Source organism: Lytechinus variegatus, chromosome 6 (genome assembly GCF_018143015.1).
Source record: "Lytechinus variegatus isolate NC3 chromosome 6, Lvar_3.0, whole genome shotgun sequence".
In the NCBI taxonomy this organism is placed as follows: domain Eukaryota; kingdom Metazoa; phylum Echinodermata; class Echinoidea; order Temnopleuroida; family Toxopneustidae; genus Lytechinus; species Lytechinus variegatus.
In genome coordinates this window covers 37080512-37102022 of record NC_054745.1, presented here as the reverse complement: position 1 = coordinate 37102022, position 21511 = coordinate 37080512, and the positions used below count along the sequence as shown (strand labels likewise).

At 35.4% G+C, this 21511-nt stretch overlaps 1 long non-coding RNA gene across 1 annotated transcript; it reads left to right on the top strand.

The window, feature by feature from the left end:
• Nucleotides 1–8847: 8847 nt before the first annotated feature.
• LOC121417418 lies at nucleotides 8848–18333 on the top strand. Its single transcript, XR_005970350.1, has 5 exons — nucleotides 8848–8984; nucleotides 11342–11523; nucleotides 12991–13144; nucleotides 14409–14522; nucleotides 15342–18333. It is a non-coding gene; the product is annotated as an uncharacterized LOC121417418 (long non-coding RNA).
• The last annotated feature ends 3178 nt before the right edge of the window (nucleotides 18334–21511 follow it).

Sequence of the window (21511 nt, the reverse complement as noted above, 5' to 3'; positions counted from 1 at the left end):
TATTTGGAAGAATTCCATGACTCAGAGATTCAAATTCTCCAAAGAGAAACATTTTTAAAATCTTATTATCAAGCCCATGATTGAAGATCATAATGTTAAAGAAAACTGCACTTATCTTTTGTTTGTTTCAACCCCAAGTTGTTCTTTGAGCCAAATTGGAACAACTGTTTCAAAGCATTGGCTTGCAAAACTTTGACCGACTGCATTCAAACTTAAAGAAATGGACCGGGCTGAAAATATTCACGTCTAGATAAATAGAGTAAAATGATGAAAATTTCACAAAAATTTGATGACAAATAACGAGGTTATTGTATTTTAAACTTTATCAGTATTTTGTGAAAAACAGTTATATTTACATCGTCATGAATATTCATTTGGTGGGTTAATGATGTCACATCCCATCTTTCCTTTTTCTTATAACACGAAATCATAATTATTTCATTTTTTCATACATGTGTAAATAATGTGTCTCCATTATGATGAAATAAGTTGCGGCAATAAATAACTAATGTACTTAATTAGTTCTCAAATCAATTTTTTTAGTTCTTGGTAAATTCTTTTCTTAACATGCTTAATAAACCTAGTATCATATAATTATGATAAAAAGAACAAGTGGAGATATGCCACCATCAGCCCAACTAATGGATATTCATGAAGACATGCCTAGTTTCACCGGAAAGATGGAAAAGAAATCTTTAAAATTCAATAACTTTGTTCTTTGTTATGCGATTTTGATCACATTTTCAGCATTTTGAATTTTACTCTATCAATCAGTGAGATATAAATTTCTCCAGCCTGGACAATTCCTTTAAGTTCTTCTTTGAGCCATAGTTGGAACTATTGGACTATTTCAAAGCATTTGCTTGCAAATTTTTGACAAACTTGCAAGTTGATTTAAATGATTTCTTTCACAATAAAACTTGAATACCTGCAGTATTTGGCAGTTGTTAGAAGTTTTGCAAAAAATAAGAAAACGGGTCCCCTTATACTACTGTGTCGGCCTATTTATTTGAATAAGACATATAAAAGAATAAAATGATAAACTATTGGTCTAATGGGTCACCAGGGACATTGCAGAATTTTACTTTTATTGTACTCCATTCAAAACATTCACTAAAAATGTACAAACATAAATCCTTTTGGCGAAGGGCACTAAAATGTATATAGTTGCTATGATTTAGTCATGTTAGTGCCCTTTGCCAAGAACATTCATCCATTTTTAAAATAAAAATGTACATTTTACTGAATCTTTTTCAGTGAACTGGCTGAATGAAGCACAATCTCACTCAGAATGTCTGAACAGGCTTTTTCTAGTAGGATCCAAGGTTATAACCCATCCTGGCAAAATTTATGTTGAGATTTAGCCTAATAAGTTCAGAGTTCCTGTACTTTTCTTTCTTGAAAACTGTCCTCTAAAACACTTCTGAAGTTTGACATAAAGAAATAAGAACTGTTTTACTATCAACAAAGTCCACTCATACATACAAGTCGAGTAGGGGTCCCATATAGGCTACATGTACATCTTTGGTTTTGCAAGATTGACTTGATTAAGTTGATTTTATTGATTTGATTTCAATTGTTATAAGTAGATATAAAGGGTTTATTCCTTTTCTCATGATATAAAGTTGGTAAAATCTTACTCTTTTGAATTTAAAAAGTAAAACTGCCACAAACAATAAATAAAAAAAAATCCCAAATTTGTAGATGTTCCAATGGAAGTGATTTAAAGGACAAGTCATGCACCCCAACAAAAAGCTGCTTTGAACATGTTGAATAGTAAGAGAAAATCAGACAAGCATAACACTGAAAATTTCATCAAAATCCAATCTAAAAGAAGAAAGTAATGACATTTTAAAATTTTGCTTAATTTAAAAAGAACAGTTGTATTTATATGCAAATCCTTGTCGGTATGCAAATGAGGGGACCGATGACATCACTCACTATTCATTTTGTATTTTATTATGTGAAATGTGAAATATTTTTATGAACAAAAAAAGCCCCCCCTGAACATGTGGGATTACATTGTTTTAACATTTTGTAGTTTAAACAAGAGGGTCCTATTTTTTACATTCTTAAAAATTTAAATGTTGTATTATTCAAACAGTACAAATACAAAAGAAATAGTGAGTGAGTGACATCATCGACTCTATGATTTCCATATCACTGAATTGTCCATATAACTAAGGGCCTTTTCATAAAGCTGTTAATAAGTTAAGGGCGATTTTAAAGGACATATCCACCCCAACAAAAACTTGATTTGAATACAAAGAGAAAAATTCAACAATCATAACACTAAAAATTTCATCAAAATCGGATATAAAATAAGAAAATTCTGACATTTCAAAGTTTTGCTTATTTTTAACAAAACAGTTATATGAAAGAGCCAGTAACATCCAAATGAGAGATTCGATGATGTCACTCACTCACTATTTCTTTTTTTTTATTGTTTGAAATATGAAATATTTTGATTTTCTCGTCATTGTCATGTGAAATGAAGTTTCATACCTCCCTGAACACATGGAATTCCATTATTCTAACATTTTGTGCTTCAGGCAAGGAGGTCCTAATCATCAAATTCGTAAAAATTGAAATATTGTATAATTCAAACAATAAAAAACAAAAGAAATAGTGAGTGAGTGACATCATCGACTCTCTCATTTGGATGTAACACTGGCTCGTTCATGTAACTATTTTGTTAAAAATAAGCGAAACTTTGAAATGTAATAACTTTCTTATTTTACATCCGATTTTGATGAAATCTTTAGCAGTGTGCTTGTCTGATTTTTCTCTGTTGATTCAAATCAACATTTTTCTGAGGTGGACTTGACCTTTAAGAACGACTAATGATCCTCTCTTACGCGATAAATCATCGCCAATATATATACTATTTACCACAAGAAAGGATCACCAATCGTTCTTAAAGTCGCTCTTATACGAACAGCTTTATTAAACACCCACCGGTTTGTGAAAAATAAGCGAAACTTTAAGATGTTTTATTACTATCCTATTTTACAGTCAATTTTGATGTAGTTTCCAGCGTTATTCTTTGATTTTCTCTATTTTTATTCAATTAAACTTTTTTCTGGGGTGGATATGACCTTTAAAGCAATGATTTGAAAAATAATCATCATAGTGATTTAAATCAGCCAATCCTGCTGAATGAACTGAATATGAAAACAATTAGCTTTGTGAACACATGCAATGTCGATGCCAAAGATGTGAAAGTTGCATATAGTTATGCCCGGGAGCTACATGTATATGCCTTGATGTTTTTTAATTACCTGTTTACTAGTGCAAATTGCTTACATGTATGTGCCCCATTGGTTTGAAGGATAATTATTTCGTTTCCAAATATTAATTTGTTGGATTTGAATTGTGGAAAGTAGGTCAGATTTTTGTTGTTTGTTAAATATGTGCTTACCGGTTATATTGGCTGTAGTGTATGCTATTTATATCATTTCATAGGCGGATCCAGGGTGGGCCCGAAGTGTCCGCCCCCCTTATATTGGCAGAACTAAAAGAAGGAAAAAGGCGGAAATAAAAAAGAAAAAGAAGGGAGAAGAGAGGAAGAAGATAAAAAAAGAGAAGAAAGACAAGAGAATAAGATAAGGTCAGGGGAACTACATAACAAATATAACAAAATAACAAAAATATGTAAAATTTTCGCTCCCGCTTCGCGATGACATTGCCTGTTCGATGAGATACATATCTTATTTCAGTTCGGACATCGAGCTTTCATTATTTTGTTTTACAAATGATTTTTTTTCATAAGTGCTTTGTAAAATGTCCGTTTTATGGTGTGAATATCAACATTTTCAGCTTTCGCTGTGCGTTCGCATTATGTAATTTGTCAAGTACTATACATATTGTCTTTGTGTATTAACATTAAAGTTTCAAAATATCCCTTCTGAGGTGTTTGATTTTGAAAAAGTAGGCATATGAGCTAGCGCTCTGCGCTAGCATTTTTGATTGGTAGGTCCAGTATAGAAAACGGTTCTGTACATTAATCAATCGGTTCCATTATAATGTAGAAATGATAAAGATACATCATTTAAAAACAGGATATTTAAGGAAGGGAAGAAGAATGAGAGAGCAAGTGAAAGATAAAACGAAAATAAAAATAAGAAAGAAGGAAAGGAAAGAATGAAAGAGTAAAAGAGAGAGAAAGAGAAAAAAATTGAAAAATTTTAGAAGGAAAGAGTGAATGAATGAAAGAAAGAAAGAAAGAAAGAAAGAAAGAAAGAAAAAGAAAGAAAGTAAGGGGGTCACAGGAAAAGAAGAAGAGAAAAAAAGAAAAAAAACAGAAGAGAAGAAAGAAAGAGGAAAAGAAAAAATCAAGAAGAATCAAAGGGAAAAAAGGAAAACGAAAAAGAAGAAAGAAAGGAAAAGAAAGAAAGAAAGGGCAATGTTTATTTTTATGTCACTTATTAGGCCCAATTACATGACGGTGGTGATCTTCTACATATTCATATTCTGTATACACGTTCCTCTCTGCATGGACCGTTATAGCAGATATTTCCAAGGAGATATCATCTCACTCCTTGATATTTCAAAGTATAACACATATGTATCTACCCATGTATGTTATGTATAACCATAGATCTATATCACTCTCTTAATTCGCGCGATTACAATTAGTACTCTAACACGCGATTACAAAAAATTGTAAACTAATTGGGTTATATTTTGCCGTTGTCAATCCGAAAAGGGTTAAAAATCGACGAATTCGCGCGCATAAAAGTTAATCTAAACAAAATTACAAAATACTCGAACTATCCACCAATGAAAAGGCTGAGAATTTGTCACATGACCACGCCGAGGCAGCTCATCAAGAAATAATTTCGACTTTTGTAAGTACCGCACTAGTCCAGATTGGACCTTGTTGTTTGGAAGTGCCCTTTCCCAAAAGCTAACATAGAGGGCACATGTCTCTCAATTTCTAATCAGCGACAATCCACTCATCTTCGCTCCCCACCGAAGATGAGTGGATTGTCGCTGATTAGAGATTGGGAGACATGTGCCCTCTATGTTAGCTTTTGGGAAAGGGCACTTCCAAACAACAAGGTCCAATCTGGACTAGTACGTACCGCACGCGCGTTTCCGTTTTACACCCTGGCGAAGGCATTTTCCGGAAAAGTAGCCAAAAAGCGACTAGTGAAGAGTCTACACACGTCTGTTAAGGCCCTAAACCGCAAATTGCACCTAAACCGCAAATCGCCGCCTAAGCTTGTAGAAAAAAGTATTTTTGAAACGAAGGACCTTGGATGAGTGGTTTCACTCCCCTGGTAACATTTAGTATTAAAGTTTGAAAATTTTTGAAAATAAGCTACTATTACTACTACCACTACTACTACTACTACTACTCCTATACTACTACTACTACTACTACTCCTACTTCTATACTACTCCTACTACTACTACTACTAAAACTACTACTACTACTACTACTCTTACTGCTACTACTACTACTCTTACTGCTACTACTACTTCTACTACTGCTACTCCTACTACTACTACTACTACTATTTCGTACTGATTATGACTATAATAATATGAGTACATGGCTTCATTACCCTCGTAACATTTTGTATTAAAGTTTTAAAAAGATTATAATAAATATTTAAAAAATTATTTATAGCGATTCTTTCTTTATTTTCAGCCTTTCATTTCTTCCCTTTTCCTTTTCCTTTTCCTTTGCTTAAACCTACAGGCGTTAGATTATACTAGGGGAGAATTAGGGATACACAAAAAAAACACACAAAAAAAGGCACTATGTACAGCCCAAGTTGCCCAACTCCCACCATAACCAAGAGTCCAAAACCAACAAACAAGAAGAACAATAATGATAGCCTTTTAGGGCCCCATGGGAGACCAACTTTATGTTGAATGAGCACCCTGGTAAAATATTTAAATAAATAAACAAATAAATAAATACGTGTATCAACAAAGGGATCAACAACAACATTTCTCATAAAAATGAGATCAGCGCCCTAGTTCTAATTCCTCGCTCTTCAACCTCTATCCTTCTGCGATTTATGTTTGCCGCCCTTTGGGTGTTTTTTTTTGTGTATCCCTAATTCTCCCCTAGTATAATCTAACGCCTGTAGGTTTAAGCAATGGAAAAGGAAAAGGGCAGAAATGAAAGGCGGAACATAAAGAAAGAATCGCTATAAATAATTTTTTAAATATTTATTATAATCTTTTTAAAACTTTAATACAAAATGCTACGAGGGTAATGAAGCCATGTACTCATATTATTATAGTCATAATCAGTACGAAATAGTAGTAGTAGTAGGAGTAGCAGTAGTAGAAGTAGTAGTAGTAGTTTTAGTAGTAGTAGTAGTAGTAGTAGCAGTAAGAGTAGTAGTAGTAGTAGTAGCAGTAAGAGTAGTAGTAGTAGTAGTTTTAGTAGTAGTAGTAGCAGTAAGAGTAGTAGTATATATAGTAGTAGTTTTAGTAGTAGTAGTAGTAGTAGTAGTAGTAGTAGTAGTAGAGTAGGAGTAGCAGTAGTAGAAGTAGTAGTAGCAGTAAGAGTATAGTAGTAGTTTTAGTAGTAGTAGTAGTAGTAGTAGTAGTAGTAGTAGTAGGAGTAGTAGTAGGAGTAGGAGTAGTAGTAGTAGTAGTAGTAGTAGTAGGAGTAGCAGTAGTAGAAGTAGTAGTAGCAGTAGTAGAAGTAGTAGTAGCAGTAAGAGTAGTAGTAGTAGCAGTAAGAGTAGTAGTAGTAGTTTTAGTAGTAGTAGTAGTAGGAGTAGTAGGAGTAGTAGGAGTAGTAGTAGTAGTAGTAGTAGTAGTATAGGAGTAGTAGTAGTGGTAGTAGTAGTAGTAATAGTAGCTTATTTTCAACAATTTTTTTAAACTTTAATACTAAATGTTACCAGGGGAGTGAAACCACTCATCCAAGGTCCTTCGTTTCAAAAATACTTTTTTTCTACAAGCTTAGGCGGCGATTTGCGGTTTAGGTGCAATTTGCGGTTTAGGGCCTTAACACACGTCGCTGGTTGCATGCAGCGTGCGACACAGGCGAGTCCACCACCGCATGCAATTTGCACAGTTACTGATCAGAGCACAGAGTTCCTCGGTACTTCATGTACAGAGAGAGCGGCAGTCAGGAGTGAAATCCAAACATGCTTTTGCAGTCGCGTTGTTTATGAGTTTTTTTTCTAAAAATAAATTATTAACTAAATGAATAGAATGACAGCCAAAATCAAAATAAACAGATACTTATAATGGAAAGACAAACTGAAGTTTGATGGATTGATACACTTAGAAGCTGCCGAAAGATATATAGAAGACTGATAAATAGATAGAGACAAGATAGACAGATAGATAGATAGAAATAGAGAGAGAGGGAGAGAGAGAGGTGGATAGATAGATAGAGAGAGAAAGAGGGAGAGATGGATGGATGGATAGATAGCTAAATAGAGAGAGGGGGAGAGACCGAGAGGTCGATATATAGAGGGAGAGGGGGAGAGAGAAAAAGAGAGAGAGATTATAGATAGAAAATATGGACGGACAAAGAGAGGGAGAGAAAAAAGACAGACAGATGCTAGAGAAGGAGAGAGATAGAGAATTTGAGAGACAGATAGATAGATAGAAAGATAAAGAATGAGAGAGACAGAGAAGATAGACAAATTTACAGATAGATAGATACATAGATAGATATATAGATAGAGAGAAATAGAGAAAGACAGACAGTTGGATAGATAGAGGATTTGAGAGATAGATAGATGAGAGATAGATAGATGTTAGATAGATAAAGAGGGAGAGAGACAAAGAATATTAACAAATTAACAGATACTCTAGTTAAAAAAATAGATAGATAGATAGATACTAGAGAGATAGATATTAAATAGATAAATAATGAGAGAGACAGAGAAGATTATTAACAAATTAACAGATAGATAGTTAAAAAAATAGATAGATAAATAGATAGAGAGAAATAGAGAAAGACAGACAGATGGATAGATAGATAGGGAGAGGTAGAGAGAATTTGAGAGATAGATAGATGTTAAATAGATAAAGAATGGGACGGAAGATTATCAGATAGATATATACTATAGTTAGAAAAATAGATAGAAGATAGATAGATGGATGGGGGAGAGAACTTGAGAGATGGAGATATGTTATAGATATATGGACGGAAAAAGAGAAATAGAGAAAAAGACAGACAGGTGGATAGATAGAGGGAGGGAGAGAGATAGAGAATTTGAGAGATGAATAGATGTTAGATAGATAAAGAATGAGAGAAACAGAGAAGATAGACAAATTAACCGATACTGTAGTTTCATAGATAGATAGATAAATAGATAGCAGAAAAACAGACAGATGGATAGAGAGCTGGAGAATTTGAGAGATAGATAGATGTCAGATAGATCAAGAATGAGAGAGAAGAGCGACTAATTAACAGATAGATACTGTAGTTACTTAGGTAGGTAGAGACAGGGTAGAGAGAGAGAAATAGAGAAAGACAGACAGATGGATGGATAGATAGAGAATTTGAGATATATGTTAGATAAAGAATGAGAGAGACAGAGAAGATTATTAGATAGAGATAAAATTTGAGAGATAGATATATAGACAGATAGAGAGAAAGACAGACATCAGCAAATCGGCAAGGCAAATGATCAAGGCAAACATTCGTATTGAACCTGGAAAGTAAAAGCTCAGTTTCATTTGCAAGTACGGTATGTTCTGCGGATAACTTCGGTGCGGACTTTGGATCGCGCGCCCAGCTGATAATGTAAACAAACGTAGACGTAGACTCTTCACTAGTCGCTTTTTGGCTACTTTTCCGGAAAATGCCTTCGCCAGGGTGTAAAACGGAAACGCGCGTACCGCACCCACCGGCACCGGCGGCGCGGCGGCCGGCCGTATACGTTGCGTTGGTGTGAGCTGTTGAATCTACATCTAGGCATTGATCAGGATGGCCGAACTGGAGAACATTTTAAAAGATTTCGGGGAGGAAATAATTAAGATATTGAAAGGTATGTGTTTATTGAATCATACAGATCAAAACTGAGGAAGATCGGGCTAATGATTGCAATTTTCAACTGTGATTGATTGAGATTGAAAGTATGCATACGTTTCAAATGATGCTATAACTTTCGCGAAGGAGATCTACGTTTAATTACGTGCGAGTTGTATGAGTGCATGATGACAGGTTAGCTCGTGTGGTCTAGTGTGTGTGACTGCAGGTTGGACCAAAAGTCACGCACATCATAAAATTCAATATTTTGCAGTACTATGTTTACCTACCATCTGTTGCCACATACTCCGAATATTATTTTTGTTGCAAAAACACGGCATAAAAACTAACATTAATAACGAAAATCACAGCGAGATCGAGACCCTCTATCTCCTCGACCTCGGCTTTGTTGCCTCCAATCCAGTTCCAAACGCAGGTTGTGGACGGAAGTCAGAGGTCTATACATGTATCTGTGCCGGCGCGGCCCGAACGCTGTGCAGACGAGAGCGTTCGGGCTGTCGCAGTTAATTCTGGGCGAGAATTTCACGTGCAATTAAAGGACAAGTCCACCCCAACAAAAACTTGATTTGAATAAAAAGAGAAAGTTATGGCATTTTAAAGTTACGCTTCATATATTTTCACTAAAAAGTTAGTTATGCACATCTCAATCTCGGTCAGTATGCAAATGAGGAACTGATGACATCACTCACTCACTTTTTCTTTTGTATTTTATTGAAATTTGAAATATTTTATTTTCTCCTCATTACTCATTGTCGTGAAATCAGGAGCGGACCGTGACATGGACGAGACCGGGGGGGGGGGGGGGGGGGGGGGGGGGGCACTGCATTGTCTGTGAACAATGCTGTGCTCCCCCAATTTATGCTTTCTCCTCCGGGTCACGGTCCGCCACTGCGTGAAATGAAGTTTCATTCCTCCCCTAACACATGGAATTCCATTATTTTAACATTTTTTGCTTCAGGCAAGGAGGTCCAAATCGTCAAATTCGTAAAAATTGAAATATTGTAGAAATAAATACAAAAAAAAGAAATAGGCCTAGTGAGTGACATCATCGACTCTCTCATTTGGATGTAACTGGCTTGTTCATATAACCATTTTGTTAAATTAAAAATAAGCGAAACTTTGAAATGTCATAACTTATTTTACATCCAATTTGGATGAAAGTTTCAGCATTGTGCCTGTCTGATTTTTCTCTTTTGATTCAAATCAACATTTTTCTGAGGTGGACTGACCTTTAAGTTACAGTAGACCTGAGATCAATTAGGTGCCAGTGTGACTGTCACTGTCACAGTGTGAGTGATACACTATACTGAATTGGCCTTGGGCCTTAAGTCTGTGAATAGTATACCCAGTGTCCTGTCGGGTTGTATGTCCGGACGATCAATTTTAGAAAGTCATTTGGAAAAATTTACAAGGGAAGTTTCATCAATTTTTAGTACATTACAAAATGTTAGGAAATATAAAGAACAAAATACGGTAAAAGATGATAACAAGTATTGAATTCATATTTCTTGTGTATAAATTCAAAGACAAAAAAGAAGGCTTCAAAAAAAGTTAAGTGTCCGGACAAGTAATCTAGATGTAGACCAAGACTAAATTAATTTAAAATCTAAACTAGGAGATGGGTCTATAAATGTAAAAGATCTAAAAGCTAATCGGATGTAAGTACAGGAACCATACATGTAGCCTTACACAGAATGTGGAAATTGATGAACTGCTAATTAAAGCAAGTACATTAAAATCACCAAACTGCTTTTTTTTAAACTTAGGTCTAAATCCAACTTGAAACTAAATCTGGTAGAGCTAAGTACAGGGATCATGATTTGTGCATAGAATTTGGAAATTCATTAATTTGGCTAATTTATGCAAATTGTACTATAAGCCCTCCGAACAATTAAAAATAAGTCTAATTATTAAAAAGTGAAAAAAGAGATTCAAAGCAAATCATTATTGGTTAATGATTTGCCTTGATAATCATCATCATTCTTTCATTTTCAAGTTTGTTTCATCAATCTGAGTGACAATGCACATTTGGAAAGCTTTAATGAATTCAAGTGATTTCATGCAGTTAACATTTACGGAGGTTATATTGACAAATGTGAAATCTATTTCTCATGTCGATATTGGCAAGGTTTCTGTCATTTTGATGATGTAATTGCAATGTCGATGGCATCCCTAGTACGCATGCACATCTGTGTAATGTATGAAATGCAGAATAGCTCAAAATACGAGATCAAGGGGGCTCCATAGTCACGTTCAGAAGTAATGCAAAGAGTATGTCCAAGGCAATAAAAGTGCCTTACATGTACTGAAGGTTATTTTGATGGTTGAAATAATACGGTAACTACTGTCTTTCAGGTTAACTGGTCATGGATGAAGCACACAGTTCCCACTGCAGCAAATAAGGGGAAAATTATCCAATTTTTTCGAAGACACTACTGCTGTCTGCTTATCGTCAAATGATGCTGAAGAAAAGGACAGACATGATCATTACAGACTTCATCACCACGTTTCCAAGGATACAAGAGATGCCAGAACTTGTAAGTTAACCCAAGCTTTCATGACGACTTATTTAGAGGCATATTTGATCACCTTTTCTTCTGCTAATTGGCAACACTTGCATTTTTACTTTAATGCTTAACATGTTAAACAAAACATTTGCTTATAATATATCCACTAATATTTTTAATAAACATGTTTAATCCTAAACTGGCGGGGGGGTTGAATCAACCCCCCCCCCTCGACATTTTCTGCGATCATTCCGCCGCGCGATTTTTTTTTACCGCGCCACTCACAGAGTTTATACTTTTTTAAGTCTGGCGCATCGTTTGAGATCAAATTTACGACGCCGGGTACATGGTTCCGAAATTACTTAACATTTTGTAAGTGCATGTTGGACCAAAAATTGTTCCAAAACGTGATTTTGTTTACAAAGTCAATGCAAAATGAGCTTTCTCATCTTATTCATAAAGATATGATTATTTTTATTTCAAACATCTGAAATCAATTGATTTTAGCATGATTATGGTATAAAAGTTTGTGCAATAAATCTGAAGTGAAAAACAAAAGGTTGAATATAAAGAAATTCATAAAACAATAAAATACATAAGAAATTGATTTCCAAACCGAAGTTTTTTTCTATTGTTATTGTTAAGAATGCTACAAATAATATTTTTACCAAAAATAAGCATTCTACGAGCTTTATTTGGTGAATTAGAGCAAAAAGTATGATTTGTGCAAAAATTAGCATAATTACTTATATAAAATGAAATCTCATTAATTTGGAAAATTTTACCATACAGCCTTGTAGATTAGGTACATCGCACACTATCAGCATGCAAATCAACCAAAGTTTGAGGAAGATTATGCAAGTAATAAGAAAATTATGAGCATTTGAATTTCAAGATCACTAATGCTATGGAGACATTGCCATTGGCAATGTGACCAATATCAGTGATGTCACAGACGTACAACTCTCCCCTTTGGACACTGAAAATATTCCCCAAAATGTCTCATTTTGCTCATTCTTATGATATGGCAAACAAATCATCCAAGATATAATGCTGTGAAACTTCTGTGCTTGTCCTCTCTTAAAAGAACACCTCATCTTGCAATAGACTCTATAAAAGAGAGAATTTAAGTGAAATAAGTATTACCGGTAAAGTAATTGGGGGGTGTAAGTCTGTGACATCACAGATCTTGGTCGCATTGCCAATGGGAGGATCTACATGGCATTAGTGATCTGAATATTCAGATACTCATAACTTTCTTATTATTCATTCAATTTGGCTCAAACTTTCAACAATATGTTTCTTTGATTTTTCACTTTGATATGAATTCAACTGGTTTCTAGGGTTTCTTTCTCCTTTAATTATCCTTATGTGGGTTATGTCCATGTTTAATGAACAAGGCAAAATGTACGCATTGAATCATGGACCCAATGTTCTACTATTACAAGCATGAAAGTTAGGTTTAAAAAATATACTTATTCCTGTTTGATTTTACAGATCAACTTGGACTTTGAAACAGAACATGGGCACCTTCCTGACAACTTTATTTCAAAGTGGGAGTCGTTCTACCGAGACCGTATAATAAAATTAGGTTTGAGCGGGTATCCAGCGGTAAAAGAATCAATTCAACAGTTTTCGGAAGGTGACAACAGTGAGTAATTTTTTTATTTTTAATGACTCCAGGCTGAAATTAAAATGATTTGAAAAAGTAGAGTAAAATATAAATCCATTCTGAAGGTATTTGCGGTTCAACCATGTGAGAGTTGAAAATGCCACATTCCGAGCTGAACTGCTCAGCTCGTCGTCAGGAGAAAGAATGAAGATAAGAGCAAGATACAACAACTTATGTACATGTATGATGCTAGGTATAGGCTGAAAAAAAGAAATTGAAAACAAAAGTAAAAATAGAGTTGAGGTAAAAGAAGGAGGATGTGGTAGTGAAAGTAAGTAGGTTCATGCATAGGAAGGGATTACTTCCATGAATATAAGATAGAACAGAACAATGGGAACTGAAGGGGATATAAAAGGTGCATACATGTAGAGCATACAGTAGAGGAGATCAAAGGAAGTGCCCTGGCATATATTGTGATAAAAAAGTTTAGTACATCAAAGATATACCTTCAAGTCTTATAGAGTAGAATATAACAAGCACAACACTGAAATATGTCATCAAAATTGGAAAAAAAATGAAGTTACTTTTTTTTGCAGTTCTTTTTCTCAATAAAATGGTTTCATGCATATTCAATGAGCAAGCTGATGATATCACACCTCAACTTTTTGTATTTTATTATGTGAAATAATTATTCAAATTTTCTGCTCCAGACATAATAAACTGGGATGACTGACTCCTGATGGAATGTTTAAGATCATTGTTGGTATTTACATATGTCCATAAAAAGGGATAGATTTTTCATACACATATGATGTGATGTGCTTGTTAAATTTTACTCTACTTTCCAAATTATCAGATTTTCAGCCTAGATTTCCCCTTTATTTCTGATTTATATTTATTGTCAGTTTGGATGTGCAAAGAAAATTTGTTTGCTATTTTATCTAGGTGAAAGACAAAACATTAAAAGTTATCTGTTTTCAAATACTGAAGTGGTACTCGCCATGATTATTAAAAAGATGTTCAGAGATCTAATGATCAAAACAACAGTTGTCTCCACAATTTTTTGTCATGCCTGAACAAAGTTTGGCAGAGACCTTGTAATCTCTTTCTATCACACATGGAATTGTGATGAATGGATGGTACAAATTATGCATTGCATTACAATGAGGAGATGATGCAATGTTTGTACATCAATGTGAGCAGATAAGATATAATCTTACCTTCTATCATTACATGAAAATAAGGGAGTGTGCCAAGGTTAATCAAGCATATTAAAATTTAATATCATATTCATCTTTTGCAGGAGACCTGTGTGATTGCACTGCTGCTGATGTTACATAAGCCACTGACAAAGACCAAGAACCCCACCTCGAGTTCAAGAGCATCGAGTTTGGAGCACTTTATCCAGTACAGACCTGTAAGTAGTCAGTTAGCGAATATGCGAATTTTGGGGTTCCCTACCAGATGTTAATTTATCCTTAAATTCCTGTCCCACAATGCTTCTTTTTTGGTGTGTGTTTCTTGCTATTTTCATAATTTTTTTCTCTCTCTGTTTTTTTTTCTGTCCGTCCCTCTCTTCATTGGGTTTTTCTCCACCCGGCCTAATTAGTCCATGTTATTTTTTTTTTCTTTTGTTCCCGGGCTTTGTGCCACCTCTTTATGAATCTTCCTCTACATTGGTTAATGCCTCCCCCCTTGACTTTTCACTATGAAAACTTTTCTATTTTTCTGTGTATCCTATGTATTAAGAATTGTGAATAATCATTAAAAAGAAATTAATTGTAGTATTTATTTATCCAAGAACAATATCAACTTCATGTATAATAACAAATGCAAAAATATGAACAAAGAAAAATTATAATATGATTAGAAATTGCAGAGCCAGAACTTGAAAGAGGCCTTAATGCAGTGGTGTATGCCATCCTGAAGATGCATTCCAATATCTTATGTAATACAAATTCCAGCTAATACATTCAGTCATTAATCTCTCCTTCACTGGCAAAACCTCATTGTTGGCTGTTTATGGATTGTGGCAGCCTCCCAAAGCTTCATCCATGGGTTTGTTTCAAATATACTACGGGTTTACATCATGTAATTTTTTCCTCCCTGTTTGAATACGAGATTATTTAGGTTCTACATTTGTTTGAATATGATATTGTTGGGGCCTATATGCTTTTAAAATTTGTAGCTCATGTTGTCAATGCTCAACTATCACTTCTTTCTGCTTCTTTGCCAGATTGGGGCAGATGTTGAAGCGGCAGCAGCTGGGAAGTCTGCTGAGTTTCGGCAGCCCTATATTCTAGCCCTTGGACACAGACGCAAGCCAGTACAATATTTCTTGATTGCAGACAAGGTAGTGATTGAAGCGGGACAGAATGTGATGGAAGCCACTGACAGGCTTTTTCAGTCTCATGTATTTGGAGTCCATTTTGCCCAAGTAATTCAAAATTTCTGGAAGTTCATGGCATCTGAAGTGTACAGGGTCATGCAGGCATCTAATACCAAAGCCTCTGTGAGAAGTATGGCGTTATCGATCCGAAATTAAAAGTTAACCGTGCAGTAGCTTGGACAACAAAACTAAGCTGCTGTCGGGGACAGGCTTCTCACTCACCTTACATTTGTAATTCATAAGCACTTTTGCTGTCTTGATGAACATGACAGAGAATAGTTTCTCTAAGGCTGTTATTTCGGATTTTGTACATAAATCTGAAAATAATAAAATATGAAAATAAGAGATGTTTTGTACAGATTCCAAATGGTATAAATATACGCTGAGTGAGAAAATGTTGTTCATATAGGAAGGCAGCTAAATTAGTGGTTAGTTTATGCCAGAACAATGAGCCCTTGTATGAAATTATCTGAATTAAGATGAGTTATGATGTACACATGTTCCGAGACAAAAGAGTTTGTTGACTACTTGTGGTGTGAGCCTAAGGGTTGAAAAGAAATGTTTATTATACCAGCGCAAAACGAAGTTTGAAGGGGTATATAGTAATCAGCGTATAGTTGGGCGGTCTGTTGCAAATCTTGCGGATCAATCTTCTTCCTCATTTTTCAACCAATACTCGTGAAAAATTGGCACATAGATTAGACTTGTTGTGAGGATGTGCAAGACACATTTTTCTTAAGTGTTGGAAACTGCGTTTTCGGGGTAACGGCATGTATTGGCATAAAATTTGGTAAAAATCTTGCGGATCGAACTACTTCAGTTTTCAACCAATTCATGAAATTTGGCACATGTATTGGTCTGCGTGTCAGGATGTGCAGACACATTTTTCACAAAAATATCTTGAAGACAAGGTGATATCTAGTTTTATATTACATTGCTGAGAGTGATTTATTATTCATGAGTCAAAAGGTAAAGAATCAAGCAGAATTTACAGGGTTTCTTATTAAGACATAACGACAAATTTAACCCTAAATAGACTGGGGAGGGGGAGGGTGAAAGGCCCCCCTTGAATTTTTTTTTGCAATAAATCTGTGTCGATAAATCTCATGCAACTTTTGAGACCAAATTTGCGACGCCTGGGTATTTAATTATGCTTAATTATGTAAGTGCCAAAAGTCCGAAAATTGCTCAAAATGCAAATTCTGTTTGTAGGCAAAATTCATACTGTTCTCTTTACTTTTACTGATTAAAATCAATTTCATGTTGTTTAGGATCATAAAATTATTGCCGACAATTTCCATCCCAAAAAAGTGTAAAACAAAGAAATACATATGAAATTTCAAAAACAATTAAATACTTAAAACTCTTTGATACTAATTTTAATGTACATTTGGTCAGAATCTCACAGGGAGTCTCTAAACAAAAGATTAGCGGTACAAGGGCCTTTTAATTTAAAACAGTCAAATTCTAATTTCATGCATAAATTAGGATAATTAAAAACAAATTAATTTGAACAACTTTGAAACAATCAAATAGTATACAGTTTTGTAGATTAAGTCATGGATGACGTGCATGACTATGTTCGTTGCAATTGTGCAATCAACAAAGTCGAGATTGGGCGGGGACCTTTAGGGCATTTAACCCCCCCCCAACAGTATTTCCATCTTCCAAAATACTCCAGTCTGATTAAGGTTTAATAAACTTTCATTTTCATATTTTGCTCTTTTTGTCTCACCAGAACAAAGTTCAGCAGAGACTTAATCGCGGTCCCTGTTGGTCTGTTACAACAATCTGAAAGTTTTTGTTTAACTTGCTTTTATTTCTGCAATTTATGAATTCGAGTACACATGACTATTGGCGGCGGAGCAGAGGTTTATCTTTTGTGTTTTGGGGACGGCTGTTGTTGCGCCCCCCCCCAAAAAAAAACACGAAAGATAATCCTCTGCTCCTCCGCCTATGCACATGACTATAATTAATTATGCCATGAAGTTATTTACTGAGACACTGATTAGTGCTGAAAAAACAACTTGCATTGTAAACTCTTTCAATATTATACATTGTCTGGTCACTTATCCCTTCCTTATTATATATGATATAACTTATTCTGTGTATTTTTATGAATTCATATCAAATCACAACACTTAATATCATTATTATGAAGTTTGAAGGTGGTATATAGTAATCAAATGAAGTTTGAAGGGGTATAAATATAGTAACCAAATGAAGTTTGAAGGGGGTATATAGTAATCAGCGTATGGTCGGGCGGGCGGTCCATTGCAAATCTTGTGGATCAAACTACTTCCACATTTTTCAACCAATACTCATGAAATTTTTGGCTCATACTTTGCTCTTGGTGTGAGGATGTTCAGGACACATTTTCCACATGTTTCGGAAACTGTTGCCATGGAAACGGCATGTTATGTCAGAAAATTTGGTAAAAATCTTGCGGATCGAAATTACTTCCTCAGTTCTTAACCAATTTGGCACAAACATTTGTCTTGGTGTGAGGATATGCAAGACATTTTTAACATGTGTTGAAAATCGTGTTGTCATGGTAACAGCATTTTTTGATGGAGCGGGGGTATTAATCCCCTTTGGTGATATTTCTAGTTCACCTTATAATTGTACAGTATATTAAATGTTTCTACTTTCATTATATTGAGAATTGATTGTACAATAGTCTTCAGACAAAATCACATTACACTCTAATATGTATTGTTAATGTAAATGGAATGTTAACTGATGAAATGTGTATTGTTGCAATCTAAATAATTCTGTGAAAGCATTGAATTTTGAATTAACTGGTGAAATGTTATGAAAATAAAGCTGTAAAAGCACCCATTTCTTTATTTCATGTGTACTTTTTTTAGTTTGTGAATGTGTCAATCTAGAAAGGGATTTATAGTTAATTCATAACTGATTATTTTTTAATCTAATTTGATTATGATTGATGTAATCTTCCTGAAGATTAAAAATTAGTAATCCAAGAAAAGTTTACTTTTTAATCTGACTGGATTTGTCCCTCAGGACAATCCGAGCTGGATTAAAAAGTTAATCTATTTGATTACAATTATAATCGCTCGAATTTAGAGAGTACATGTAGCAAGCCCAGAATGTGAAAGAGAATGGCCCTACTTGTATACATTCCACAAGATAAGAAATGGTCATAACAGCTGGATCCTAATCCCTCTCTTGCCCCTACTTCCACAAATCTGCTGTCAATCATGGTATCTACTGGCAACGGAGGGTTTCAGCAAGCTCCGCCTCACATCCACGTTTCGTGGATGTGGCTCAAAGAAGTTGTAGACCCACTTCTGCAGCCTCAGTAGACCTAGTCTGCTATGCAGACTCGTTGAATCAGCTGAGGTACACACACTGCAGATGTGGGTCTACATTTGTAGACTAATTCTATCCCAGTCTGCTACTTATCCGCAATCCCATGTTCGTTGCGGATATCACAGGATAACTGCGAAAATTCAGCGCATACATTGAGTATGCATTGCGTATGCATTGCGCATATAAACCGGATGATTTCCGCTCCCAGGAGTTTTGGGCAGCCCAAAACTCCTGGGAACGGAAAAATGTGCCTTTGCGGACGATTACGGACATGTGCGGAAAATAACCGTCTTAAAACAGCATACTTTACGAATATTGCGGATGTTTAGCGTCTGTAATCAAATTTTATCCGCAATTTATGCGCAATCCATCCTAAATGTCACTGGGACCGGGCCTTAAGAGATCCAAATGTCGTCTGCCCGTCGATTCCCAGAGAGGGTAAGCCGATTCTGCGGTGCAAGATAGATCAAAAGCCAATTCCGCATCGGCTTTTGGTTCTGAACCAAAAGCCGATGCACGTGTAAACAGGGTAATTTTCTTCCAAACGCGTACTGAATGTTGCTGTCTCGAAATGTACGCGTGGGAACGTCTCGGGTTTAACCGCAAAGTAGTAAGCAAGCGACACACTAGTGTTTCATGTTCGCCGACCGTATGGAAAACATTCTCCAAGGGCGCGCTTGCCACCTGTCTTAGGTCGATGACATTGCTTTCTATTACAATTAGGTTTATTTTATACGGAGTTTTTAATGGGATGGTCCGGGCTGAAAGTATGTTTAGCTTAATGAATAGAGTAGAATTCACTGAGTACAATACCGAAAATTTCATCAAAATCGGATATAAACAAAGTTATTGAATTTTAAAATTTAGCAATATTTTGTGGAAACAGTCGTCAGTAATATTCATTAGGTTGGCTGATGATGTCACATCTCCACTTGTTCTTTTGTATTTTAGTATGTGAAATTAGGTTTATTCAATTTTTTTCATCCAAGAACTAGAAAAATTGGATTGGCAACTGATTTAGTGCATCAAATATTCATTGCTGCAACTTATTTCATTATAAGGGAGACATATTATTTGCACAATAGTATGAAATAATGTAAAAATTATGATCATATTTAATAACATAGGAAAACGGAAAGTGGAGATGTGACAATATCAGCCCGCCTAATGAATATTCAAGACGACTGTTTTCACAATATATTGCTAAACTTTAAATTTCAATGACTTAATATTACTTGCTATCCGATTTTGATAAAATTTTCGGCACATTGCTCAGTGAATTCTACTGTATGTATTAAAATATAAATATTTTCAGCCCGGACCATCCCTTTTACACGTTTAAGTGCCATCGACTTGGCGTAAAAATGTAAAAATTATGATCATATTTAATAACATAGGAAAACGGAAAGTGGAGATGTGACAATATCAGCCCGCCTAATGAATATTCAAGACGACTGTTTTCACAATATATTGCTAAACTTTAAATTTCAATGACTTAATATTACTTGCTATCCGATTTTGATAAAATTTTCGGCACATTGCTCAGTGAATTCTACTGTATGTATTAAAATATAAATATTTTCAGCCCGGACCATCCCTTTTACACGTTTAAGTGCCATCGACTTGGCGAGAAACTTAATCATGCCATGTCCACATAGGCTATATGACCTTTTATAAGATATCATATCTCGTCATGGCGACATATAACTTTTTATAAGTCGACTTGAAGAAAACGAAGTACAATTGCACGAAAACGTGTCCGTAGCACGCTATAAGTGGTAATTACCTAGACAAAATCCCTGGTCTTCGTTTTCCAGACACCCAACAACACGTCTGGAAAACGAAGATCGAAGACCGGGGACATGCGTTATGTCAATGGTAGTAAAATTTTTAATGCCAGCTGAGCTGAGCGCGATATATTGCTCAATCAATTATCATTCACATCACGATATCCATACAATTTAATCATTAACTTATCAACCAATCGTAACTGATTACATATCCAATATCAGAATATTCCTGTATTTGATCTGAATAAAATAATGGTTTATTTTAGCAAGACGGATCGATGCGATCCCCGGGGGGGGGGGGGTCCACCCGCCAGTCATAAGGACCACTGGTCATAATACCCGCTAGTTATAAGGACCGCTAGTCATAATAGTCATAAGGGTCGCTATTCATAAGGGGCTTTGTTCATAGAGGTCGCTAGTCATAATCAACGATGGGGTCGCCATTCATAATCAAACATGAGGGTCGCTAGTCATAATAAAGGAAGAGGGTCGCCAGTCATAAGGAGGAAAAAGGTTCGTTGATCATAAGGGTCGCCATTCATAATAGTGGATGAGGGTCGCCAGTCATAATAGTAGAAGGGGTTCGCCAGTCATAATAATGGATGAGGGTCGCCCGTCATAATAGTAGAAGGGGTTCGCCAGTCATAATAATGGATGAGGGTCGCCAGTCATAATAATGGATGAGGGTCGCCAGTCATAATAGTGGATGAGGGTTGCTATTCATAATAATGGATGAGGGTCGCTATTCATAATAATGGATAGGGATCGCCAGTCATAATAGTGGATGAGGGTCGCCAGTCATAATAGTAGAAGGGGTTCGCCAGTCATAATAATGGATGAGGGTCGCTATTCATAATAATGGATGAGGGTCGCCAGTCATAATAATGGATG